The sequence below is a fragment of the Pseudorasbora parva genome, chromosome 6 (assembly GCF_024679245.1).
Source record: "Pseudorasbora parva isolate DD20220531a chromosome 6, ASM2467924v1, whole genome shotgun sequence".
NCBI lineage: Eukaryota > Metazoa > Chordata > Actinopteri > Cypriniformes > Gobionidae > Pseudorasbora > Pseudorasbora parva.
The window spans coordinates 27,108,724-27,121,773 of NC_090177.1; positions in this window are offsets into that span (position 1 = coordinate 27,108,724).

The following is a 13,050-nucleotide window of genomic DNA, read 5'->3' on the forward strand; positions in this document are numbered from 1 at the left end:
ACATTAACTTAAGGGGAATATGAGATTTTCCCTAAACCTTGAAATTGAGGTAACTTTTATGTTGGTTGCATGGATTAGATTGTATGTTTCACTTGCGGCAGTAAAATGAGTTGACTGAAAAGGTCTTCATGGTACTTTAAGAGATTTTGGTGAAAATAAGGAGGGGTGAATATAAACAAGTATAAATATAAATATAACAAGTATAAAAAAAATCAACATTTATTATTATTTACACCCAATCTCTTCTTTATTATTAAAAACTCTGATCCCTTTATTTTGCATTTATTTGATATCCATTGTATTGCTTGTTTTAATTATACTGGTTTATTTTTGTACAAATTGTAATGAAGTGCACTGCCCCTTTAAGAAACACTTAACTTTGGGCGCGTTCTCTCCTTGCTCAGTTAATGCTAAGCTAAACTGAGATGAGGATGTGTGGTGGCTCACGGAGCCAAAGATAATGAAGTTTTTGAGAAGCCACACAATACACGCTGTCTAAAATTAATTCTTCGTTTGTCCAGTTCTTCCGCCTGTCCAGAAAATAAAGACCCAGCCAGAGTCCAGTCAAGGAAGTTTGGTGTCCCTTTTTATACGCACACGCACACAACGCAGAGTCAACATCCCATCATATGGGACCAGTTACAGATGCTTAAATCCAGGTTTTAAGGGTCAGATAAATTGAGAAGATGGCGCGCGCGCCAGTATAGCTCAAAGGTGATGAGCTTGAGGGGCGACGCTGCGCCATCAGCCAATGAATTGGCATGATTCTATAAGGGCTTCAGACAATCGTCACACCTATGGGCGTACCCCATATGCGTCATTTCGCAGCGTCAAGTGAACCTAAAGAGAACAGTAATATATTGTGAATGAAATTTTATTACAATTTAAAACAGCTTTTTTTCTATTTGAATATATAGTAGTGTAATTTATTCCTGTGATCAAAGCTGCATTTATTATTACTCCAGTCTTCAGTGTCACATGATCCTTCACTAATCATGCTTATTTGATGATTTTATAATCAAGAAACATTTATGATTATTATCTGTCTTGAAAACAGTTGTGCTGCTTAAAAATGTTTTGGAAACCATGATACATTTGATTTTTCAGGATTCTTTGATGATAGATCTTTTCAACGGTCATTAAACGTCCAAATGTTTGCTGGGTAATTTACCTTGACAAACTATACATCATTAAAAAGATCTAAGACTAAAGCAAATTTTACCTCTGTTTTATTCTCAAAGTCTTATAGCCTACTGACCGCTGTGTTAATATGTGCATGGAGTTATGAATATGATAATCAGCATCGGTACCTTTTGATTGTAATATGCGTGTCATTTAGCCTAGAAATCTAGACGCACCCTAGCGGCAGCAAATTTAATTTGCCCGCAAGTGTGGTCTAGCAACTCTCAATTCCTATCTGAGCTGTATTCCTCAGAATCTGGATGGCCCAATCACATCGTGTAGGTAGGCTATAGAGTCGGCGGGCGGGGCCATAATGACGACGGCCGAGTTGCGTTTGCGTGCTTCTAGTAACACAGAAACTGGCGAAAGGCGCCGATCTTTCGAATCTGCTCTGCCCGCGCCTCCGGAAGACTTGGAGTTAAGCTTTCCTCTGAGAAAAGAACAAAGAGCGGCACTGAAGTCATTCTTAAAAAGGGAAGATGTGTTCGGAGTTTAGTCGACCGGATACGGCGAATGTTTAATCAGTCAGCGAGCTCCCCTTCACCGTCGTTGCTCCGGTTGGTGTACCGCTATCCTATCGCGTGCAGAGGGAGTTTGAAAGACAACCGTTTATCCCGCCCCTCGGACTGAGCCCTGTCTATGGTGAGTTTCCAGACCAAACATCTTGATGTGGGTCTGGCTTGTCAGGCTATGTGTCATTTGCTCCCATTCATAAAAAAACTACTCTGTGGTCGTCATGAAGACTCGCGACAAAACAACATCCCTCAGAGCTTTTACTTCAAATGTGTGCAGATGTGGAGAAATACTGGTAGATTCTAAGTCAAATTTATATACAGAGAAGTATTTATTCAATCGTTATCCAAAATCCGCGAAAGTACCATTAGGAGTGCTGTAGACTGTGATGTGCTGTTTTCAGTTCATACTGGCAGCCGGAGGGCGCTGGCAAGCTGTAACTTCCTACTGAACATTCAGTCCATATATGACACACATGAAGAACAGACAAACCACGTGTCATTCAGGAACTATCGGACATAAACAAACCTTCCAAAGGTCACTAACATGCAGACCCGTTTGAAGACAATAAACACACAATCCATGTTGTGTGTTTTCATAATAGATTATATTTATAATGCAATGCTATTTGACATAGCTTTTATCATGCATTTAACACTCAACTAATGAAGTGATATGAAGTAAGTTTGGAATAAAACATGATTTTAATCTTGTAAATGTTTGTTTTGCTGGCCCTAAGATGCAACTGCCAATACCTTATTTTTAAGATTTTTTTGGAAATGTAAAACTACTGAAATGTTTATTTTCAAGAAAGGCATTTGATAGTCTCCGAGAAGGTGACGTGAGAAGTTTGATCAAATAAATTTAAGTTTGAAGATTACAATGAAGTAATTTTAAGGTTTGAAGGAATTACAATGCAGACAAAGGAATAATAATTATAGCCATAACCAGGCGACAGAGGTGTGAATGTGTGCTGGGGAGACAAACTGAATTGGACCTGAAGAGGTGCAGTTTGCACCTCTAAACAATAGAGGCAATACAATGAATAAAAGCTGAGAAGACATGGCAATAAACATCCGTTGATTAGATAAATCTCAAAATCAACACATAAAAACATTTCCTAATATTCAGAGTTTTAGACATCATCTTCAGATTTGAAATATAGACTTGTGGCTTTAGCTGTAGTGCATTTCTAGATTGCTCCAAGGCCAACTTCAATTTTATTTTCATAAAGATATTTCATACAAATACATTTCTAATAACTTTACAAAGCTTTGAAGCTTATTATAGCTATTTTTGATTATGAAAATAATTATAATTATGACTTGTAAACTGCCAAGTGTTTGCTTTCGAATGAGACCATATTTATGCTTTTAATGCAAAGGATTCATGAACTGATTATGCATTTCTTAGGTCTGAGTATGCTTTTTTCAAAAGTGGGGGTGCAGCCTAACAGGTTAAAAAAAGTGTATGTTAACTAATATTTTTCAATATTACAAATCAAATAAAGAATAATTTGATATTTAATTTATACTATCACAAACCCATCAATAAAAATATCATTAATTATGGCTACATTAGAAAAGTTTCACCAGGAAAAATATAGGCTATAATCATGGCTGCACACTGCACTGTAAAAAAAATCTCCAATTGAACATTTTCTAGTTACTGATCACATCTAATTTCTTCAGTTGACCAAATTGAATTTAAATTAAATTGCATCAATTCACAGAAATTAAATTTGGCCAACTTAAAAATGTATTACAATTGTTTTTGCAGTGTGTGTTTAATTAGCAATATACCATTACGATTTAACCAAACATTTCACTATAAGAAATCAGACAAAAAGGACTTCTGTATCTAAATCTATATTATTTTATGTACTAAATTTATGATGGCACACAATGAAAAAGTATGCATTTTTGAATCCGCAGCAACAGACTATTCGAAAAGGACCACCTTTTGTAAATATCCTCCAGTCAGTGCATTAGTTCTCTTGTTGCCAGGCAGAACTCCTTTCATGGCTATCACATCAAAGAAAGACCAGAGTGAGATATTTTACAGTTTTTCTCAATTGCTTAAACACTATTTCTGAAACCTTGCTCCATTTTCTGAAACCATTAAACACAAAACCTCCTCTTCAAGCACTATTCACAAAACCTCTGACTCCTCTTCCAAAATGAAACTTTCGCCTCAAAACAGTTTTACCTGTGATCAAAATCAAACGCTGCTCTCAAATTATAAACAAAGTGATCAAAATGATAAACACTATCAAGCAATCAGTAAACAATACAGCAAAAAATAGAACAAAACATTGTTCAAAACATAGTTCTCAGGCAGAAGTACATTTTTAATCTTAAAACAAATTTCATATGTCTTGTGATGAATGAAAACATGTTTCATCATAGTAGCTCAAAATTGGTCAGAAATTATTGCTACTCTGCTTTGGTTTGCAATTTTTTGTTCTTCCTCTTGCTAGTAGCCCTATTTTTACCAGCGCATTCTCATGAAATACATATACATAACAAATTGTATTTATTGTGCGATTTATACGGCACAATTAGTTTTTATGTGCATATGATTTGCATTGCCACCCCATTGGGTAGGTTTAGTTGTTTGGAGTACGTGCACACGTATCATATGCACACGAAAACTGCGTAACATATGCACATAACTCATTTTGGCATATAAATCACATGATAAATACAATTTGTGCTATAGATTTTTACAGTACTGTACTCTGCATCTCACAAACTTGTCCTTTGTTTCTGTGATACTGTAATACTTGTTCTTTGTTGATATGAACCTGAAACCAGTCAAAATCTATTGAGCAGTCAGCACTGTAAACAAATGGAAAGCAATATGTTCAGGGCAATACGATTTGTTCATTGTACAGTATACAGCCTACAATGCACTGTACTTATATTGGTTGTGTCTCATCATTTGGAACAGGTTAAATCAGTTCCCTTTCGGGGAACTCGAGCTGCGTCGAAACGCTGTGAGAACGCCTCTGCGTTAATGCGTCGTGAAGCGCCTGTAGAACCATTCCATCGGAAAAAAGATCGATCGTCGGCGTGATGACGTCATCGACCGGAAGCTATAAAACGTCCGTGAAAACAAACAGGAACTAGCTTCTGAGCCTTCAGCAAGCGATCTGTGTGAACCTGTCTGTCTATTTGGTGTTTTTGTCTGTCTATTATCAGAGATTTTCCACCCTTTTTGTTAAATATTCCATATATTAACAGAAAAAAGAGAAAATAAAATAGATAGAAATGGCGAGTGAAAGCAGCAATTTCAGAAAGTGTGTTCCTCCCTGCCCACGCTACATCACGGGCGGGGACACACATCTTCTCTGTGTTGCATGCTTGGGAGCGCAGCATGCCCAGGCAGCCCTCGAGGGGGCTGCTTGCGAGCACTGTGAGCGTATGCCACTGAGAACGCTGCGCTCCCGCCGGGCACTCTTCGAGGAGGGTGCCTCGGCTCGTGTTCCCCGCGGCTCTGGTCCCGCTGCCGCCGAGGCGGAGCGAAGGCTGCAGTCGTGGGGATCACAATTGGATGTTGCAGAGGGGTTAGAGACGGGCGCTGCCTTATCTCTGCCCTCACCTGCTCCATCCAGCGGCTCTTCTCGGGGCATGGAAGCACGCATGGCGGTTTCTTCCCCCCCGAGAGAGTCGCCGGTACTTCATCTGTCCAGCTCTGAGGAGGTGGACGTTGAAAGTATCGATACTGAAGATTCGCCACTTCAGTCCCCTGCTAGTGAGGAGCTAGTTGAGGTTTTGACGTGAGCAGTGGCCAGATTAAACATCGACTGGCCCACTGAAAGATCTGAGGCAGGAAGAAAACGTCATAGTAAGCTAGACGAACGCTTCCTGCCGTCTCGCGCTTCAGAACCTCAGCGACGGGGCCTGCCGTTCTTCCACGATTTGCACACCGAGGTGGCAAGATCGTGGAAGAGACCGGCTTCATATCGTGTCTTCAGCCCGCAGACTTCGGTCTACAGCAACATTTGCGGGCTGAGACAGTATGGTTATGGGGCGATGCCAAAGGTTGAAGAGACGCTTGCGAGCCATCTCTCGCCTTCCTCGGCATCGTCCCTGAAGGCCCCGACTTTACCCACCAGACCTTTAAAAACAACGTCGGCGTTGGTGGGTAAAGCGTACTCGGCGGCGGGTCAAGCGGCTGCATGCCTGCACACGATGGCTATCGTGCAGGCATACCAGGCTGACCTGCTAAGGGATTTGGACGGTAGTGATGCTGTGGGGGGAGATATTATCACTGAATTAAGATCTTCAGCTGATTTAGCTCTCCGGGCCACCAAGGAGACGGCCAGATGTGTGGGCCGCTCCATGGCAGCATTGGTGGCTACGGAGAGGCACTTATGGTTAAACCCCACAGATATCAAGGAGAGGGAGAAAGCCTTCCTGCTTGATGCGCCGCTTTCTCCTGGAGGCCTCTTCGGTGACGCAGTTCACACTGTCACCGAGAGGTTCCAGGAGTCGAAAAAGCAAGCTGCGGCGCTCAAGCAGTTCCTCCCTCTCCGGGTCCAGGTCCCTGGGGCTGCTGCTGATACCACCAAGCAGCCCAGGCCGAGTACGAGCTCCTCATACAGGGCTCAACAGAAACAGAGCGTCGCTGCCCGAGCTCCCCCTCAGCGTGGGGACGAGGGGCGGCGCTCTCAGACGAGGCCTTCGAGGGGCAGGGCTGATCTGCGGACAGTCCTGATCGCCAAGAAGGCCTCGTCGAAGCGTTCCTGACGCCAGAAGCGTCAGGACGCTGAGGGTGGTTCCCCCCGTAGGGAAACGGTGCTTACCCCTGCCTACGGTACCCGTTTCCCTACGGCACCCTTGGGGGGCCGCGCTGCCAACCCCGCCGCAATGCCGGGGCGCAGTCGGTCTCCGCGGGCCACCAGAGGGTGGTCCGCACCCCCTTCGGGGGGTCCCCGAGCAGTCAAGTCAGTTGGTCCCTGCCGGTCCGCCGCTTCAGGGCACTGCGCTTGTTGCTCAAAATACACCAGAGGCCAGCCTCGAGAGGCTGGTTCCCTTAGTAGATTTTCTAGACGAGTGGAAACGTCTATCAAACATATCTCGTTGGGTCCTGCAGATAATAGAAAAGGGGTACGCCATTCAATTCAGAAGTCGGCCACCTCCTTTCTGCGGTGTCCTACCTACAGAGGTGGGCCCGGAGCAGGCTCTGGTAATGGCACAGGAAGTAGAGACACTCCTGCAAAAAGGGGCTATAGAGAGGGTTCCCCCTCCCAGCAGGGAGTCTGGCTTTTACAGCCGTTACTTCATCGTGCCGAAGAAGGATGGGGGCTTACGCCCAATATTAGATCTGCGGCTATTGAATCGCTCGGTGGCCAAGCTAAAATTCAAGATGCTTACACTCAGACAGATTGTAGCGCAGGTCAAATCGGAGGATTGGTTTGTCACCATAGACCTCAAAGATCTATTATTCGTATATATATCGTATTTTCATGTCTCCATCCTTCCACATCACAGGAAGTTCCTGAGGTTTGCCTTCGGGGGAGAGGCATACCAATATCGTGTACTTCCCTTCGGTCTAGCACTGTCACCCCGCACGTTCACCAAGTGTGTGGATGCAGCTCTGGCGCCGCTGCGTCTACAGGGCATCCGCATACTGAACTATATCGACGACTGGCTGATTCTAGCGAATACAGAGCAGATGGCGGTTCAGCATCGAGATGCTGTTCTCGCCCATATGTCGAAGCTGGGGTTGAGGCTGAACGCCAAGAAGAGTGTGCTTTCTCCGGCTCAGTGAACCACTTTTCTAGGTGTGAACTGGGACTCGGTAATTATGCGGGCGCAATTATCGCCAACACGCATAGCATCGATCCTGGCAGCCGCCAAAGAACAGAAGCTAGGCCGAGCCGTCACTGTGAAACAGTTCCAGAAACTGTTAGGTCTCATGGCAGCAGCGTCCAACGTGATACCTTTTGGCCTACTGTACATGAGGCCACTGCAGTGGTGGCTCAAGACAAAAGGGTTCTCCCCGAGGGGAAATCCGCTCCGCACGATCAAAGTCACGCGGCGATGCCTACGTGCTCTGGTCATGTGGAAAAACCCGGGGTTTTTATCTCAGGGTCCCGTGTTGGGGGCTCATGTTCGTCGCGTAACGCTAACGACAGACGCCTCTCTCACGGGCTGGGGGGCGACCATGAGTGGTCGCTCGTCCCAGGGTCTATGGCAGGAGCATCAGCGGCACTGGCACATAAATCGGCTAGAGATGCTCGCAGTGTTTCTTGCATTGAAACAGTTCCTGCCCGACCTCAGGGGCCACCATGTACTAGTCAGAACAGACAACACGTCCGTGGTGGCCTATATAAACCACCAGGGGGGTCTGAAGTCTCGTCCGTTGGACAAATTGGCACATCGGATCCTCCTGTGGGCCCAGGTACTTCTAGTGGCTCCGAACTGGCCGACCCGAGTATGGTTTTCGGACCTGATATCTCTCCTGGAAGGCTCTCCGATGGAGATTCCGACCAGGAGGGATCTACTCTCTCAGGCGGGCGGGAGATTCCTGCACCCACGCCCAGAGATGTGGAAACTGTGGGCCTGGCCTCTGAGGGGGCTAGGCTCATAGAGGAAGGTCTCTCGGCCGAGGTCGTAGAGACCATCCTACACTCCAGAGCTCCGTCCACAAGGAAGCTGTACGCTTTGAAATGGAGACTTTTCTCAGCATGGTGCAGAGAACGCCAGTGGGACCCAGTTAACTGCCCGGTTGGTACAGTGCTGGAGTTCTTGCAGGCAAGGTTCTCGGCAGGGTTGACCCCCTCCACACTTAAGGTGTACGTGGCGGCCTTGGGTGCCTTCCACGTCCCTTGCAGTGGAGTGTCTTTGGGAAGACACCCTCTAATTACACGCTTCCTTCGTGGCACATTAAGGTTGAGGCCAGTTATGCACTCGAGGGTCCCGGCATGGGACTTGGCCATTGTTCTGAGGGGCTTGTCCGGACCTCCGTTCGAACCTCTGGAGGAGGTTTCGGATAAGTTCCTCACCCTAAAAACCATCTTCCTTTTGGCCATCTCATCTCTTAAAAGGATAGGAGATATTCAGTCCCTGTCGGTAGAGCCCTCATGTCTAGAGTTTGCGCCAGGGATGGTGAAAGCATTTCTACATCCCAGGCCGGGTTATGTCCCCAAGGTTCCTACGAGCCCACGGGGCCCCATCACTCTACAAGCCTTCTGTCCTCCTCCATTTATGACGTCAGACCAGGAAAGATTAAATCTGCTGTGTCCTGTGAGGGCACTGGATACTTATGTCCACAGAGCTGCCCTGTGGAGAAAAACTGAACAATTGTTTGTTTGCTTTGGACCCCCTAAGAAGGGGGCCCCAGTATCCAAGCAGAGGATGAGCAAGTGGGTGGTCGAGGCCATCTCACTTGCTTATGAAGCTACCGGGCAGCCATCTCCACTGGCTGTCCGGGCGCACTCAACCAGGGGTATGGCTGCTTCTAAAGCACTTTTGTCGGGGGCTTCCCTCCATGATATCTGTAACGCGGCCGGTTGGTCGTCTCCTTCTACCTTCGTCAGGTTCTACGAACTAGACCTGGCATCTACAGTAGGGGCACAGGTACTCTCGTAACCGTGTGCGCTTCGGCTTCACACATACGAGACACTTGGTCCTATGGCGATGTGGGTATAAGCGTTCTCACAGCGTTTCGACGCAGCTCGAGTTCCCCGAAAGGGAACGTCTCAGGTTACGTATGTAACCCTAGTTCCCTGAGGGAACGAGACGCTGCGTCGCTTTGCCATACTCCCGGCGTGTCCGTGATCACTTACTTCAGGCTTTATCAGAAGTTAGTTCCTGTTTGTTTTCACGGACGTTTTATAGCTTCCGGTCGATGACGTCATCACGCCGACGATCGATCTTTTTTCCGATGGAATGGTTCTACAGGCGCTTCACGACGCATTAACGCAGAGGCGTTCTCACAGCGTTTCGACGCAGCGTCTCATTCCCTCAGGGAACTAGGGTTACATACGTAACCTGAGACGTTTTGAGTGGTTGTGTTCAATCAATGACATTGTGTTCTCCATTTGTATTTGATTGTTGCCACTTGTGTTAACCCATGGATGACGTGCATTATAGTGCAGAATGTGTCTTGACAATGAAAATGTGTTTAGAGTTTTGCTGAAAAGTCTAAGTGAGATCTGCAAATTGTGTTTTACAATGTGAAATGGTTTAAGGTATTGAAAACAGACTGCACAATTAGCTAAATGAGTTCAGAGAACTGAGAAATTTGTTCAGCCGATGGGTTTTAGTGTTTTAGCAATTGAGAAAAACTGTAATTAATTATTATTCCTGAAATCTTAAGTGTATGTATTTTGTAGGTTAATAAGTTATACTAACGTATATTTTTGAGTATATCTTTACCTAAGATTTTGTCAAGATTAGGGGGAGTTCGGGGCACAATCTAACGCGGGGTTAGTTGTAACACGCAGGAGTTAAAACTTTCCACACATGACAGGATGACGAAACTTGTGTATTTTGACATATTAACATTATTTAGAGAAAAAATTTGCTAAAATTAAAAAATCTTTGGAAGATATCACTGAATATTTATTTAACCATAGCACAAGTACGTTTCTTTTTCATCCCTGTTTTTTGTGTTTATTAAAAATAAGAAAAATCTGATATTATTTTAATCTTATATGTGTTATTTAACAGTTGAGATTATTCTTTAATACTCATCTAACAGCAGAAGACAAGTGCCACGGTTTAAATCCCATGCAGTTGCGCAGATGGGGTGCGTTGTCACACTGTTACAATGAGCTATTAGAACTACGCTATTATATTCTATAATTTAATGAATTTTGAGAAGCCATGAGAAAAGGATGAATAATGACTGAGAGTCAATGTTCAGAAATTATTCATTATTATTATATTTTAAGATATGCTATATTAGTGATGTATTTGTTATCAAACTCAATTTTTTAAATATTTGTAATGATAAAAAATGCCATTATTATTGCTTTTTTTGACAAAATAGTTTAGTTTGTAATGGATATTTTTTTGATTATATCAGGTAACATTTAAATCTGTCATTTGTCCTTGTTGCAATGTGTCCCTCACATGTTGCAGTGTACCCAACCTATAGGGCATGTTGTCACATTTCACGTCCATTCTTTCGGGGTAAATCAAGAAAAGAGTATGAACTGTATTACAGTTTTTCTCAATTGCTAAAACACTAAAACCCATCTCTAATGCTCTAATGCTCATGTCATTCATACTGGTAAACTCAAGTGGCAACACTCAAATACAAAATGGAGAACACAATGTCATTGACAACCACTCAACTGAATTAACGTGTTTCAAATGATGAGACACACAACCAATATAAGTACAGTGCATTGTAGGCTGTATACTGTACAATGAACAAATTGTACTGCCCTGAACATTTTGCTTTCCATTTGTTATCAGTACAGACTGCTCGAAAGATTTTAACTGATTGCAGGTTCATATCAACAAAGAACAAGTATTACAGTATCACAGAAACAAAGGACAAGTTTGTGAGATGCAGAGTACAATACTGATAAAATCAGACTAATCTAATAGAAATGCATATCTATAGCACGAATTGTATTTATTGTGCGATGTATATGGCAAAATGTTTTATGCGCATATGCAATTTTCGTGTGCATATGATATGCACTTTATACTGTGTTATGTGCACACACTCCAAACAAATAAATCTACCCAATGGTGTGACAATGCAAATCATATGTACGTAGCTGAAAAACCACACTGTCTATGCATGTATCCACATTCTACACCACTAAACCCAAACGTATTATGCAAGTGTCCCACTAGTGATGCATATCATATGCACATAAAAACGAATTTTGCCATATAAATCGCAAGATAAATATAATTTGTTATATATATATTTATATGCATGAGAACGAGTTGGTAAAAATAGGGCTGGACGCAGGAGGAAGAACAAAAAAATGCAAAGCAAAGCAGAGTAGTAATTTCGGATCAATTTAGAGCTCCTATGATGAACATGTTTTCATTCATCAAAAGACAATGACAGAAAAATATGAAATATGTTGATAGTGGGGGGGGGGGGGTGAAACACTCAGTTTCAGTCAATCTCATGTCAATCTTGAGTACCTATAGAGTAGTATTGCATCCTTCATATCTCCGAAAAGTCTTTAGTTGTATTATATTTTTAAAAGAAATATGGGCTGTACCGAGTCTTTCCGGAAAAAAAAAACATGACGAATGCGCACAAAGCTGTGAAGTCCTCAAGCGTGGAGAAACCCATGGCTATCGATCCAGAATCAGATTCAGAGGCAGAAATAAATTGAACAGGAGAAACAGCAACATCAGGACGTCCGTCTCTGTGGTATGCACTGTATTTAGTGGCCTCTCAACATTTGTGTGTCTTTACTCGCAGTTTATGAGGACATGATTCGGTTTATGGACTATTGTATGTGACTAAACCTTAGCAGTAGCAAGCAAAACGGTTTTGCACGTCAGACTAGTGTAACGTTATACATAGAACAATAGAGTCCATTAGCGCATTTGAATGACGAAGCACGCGATCATGTCGTTTACTGATGTTTACTCACGTGACGATAGCCGACAGCACAGACATTTGAAGCAGTTTTACTCACTGGCTGCTTCCAAAGCAGGACCGAACCTTTATCGCTGGGACCGCTCCGTCAAAACACACTTCTTTGGTATGATTTGGTGAAGTCCTGTGACAGCAGTGACCGTGGAAATCCACTTTCCGACACAACTGAAGCGATGTTGCGAAGCTTCCCGTCATTTCTGCGATCAAATCGGTTCAAATGCAGCGCTGCCTTTCCGGAATGCTGTGCTGAAGCGTTGAAGTCGCTTGATGTCACCCATAGGAATAAAGTGGAGCGCGGCGCAGACTATAATGACATAAGTGTTGCACGGACGACTGGATCTGCACCTGAGCGAGTGTTTATGGGCGTGCATTTCCTCTCTCTCGCTCTAGTCACGCACGCTCGCGCACCCTACCGGGAGAAGACCCCGTACGGCCCATACAAGGACCTTCCGCTATGTTCACATCAAGCCGACCCACACCCGAAAAAAACTCTCCGAAACTTGTGAGAAACCGGAAGGAGTATTTTTGACACAGAAATACTCCATCAAATGTCCAACATTAGTTTTTGAAACTTTGTCTATGTTTAGGATGGGAATCCAAGTACAGTATGCATGAAACAGCATTTCACCCCCCCTTTAAAAATGTACTTCTCCGTGAGAACTATGTTTTGAACAATGCATGCTATTTGGTGTATTGTTTACTGATTGCTTGATAATGTTTATCATTTTGATCTGCCATTTGATCTTTGTTTATGATTTG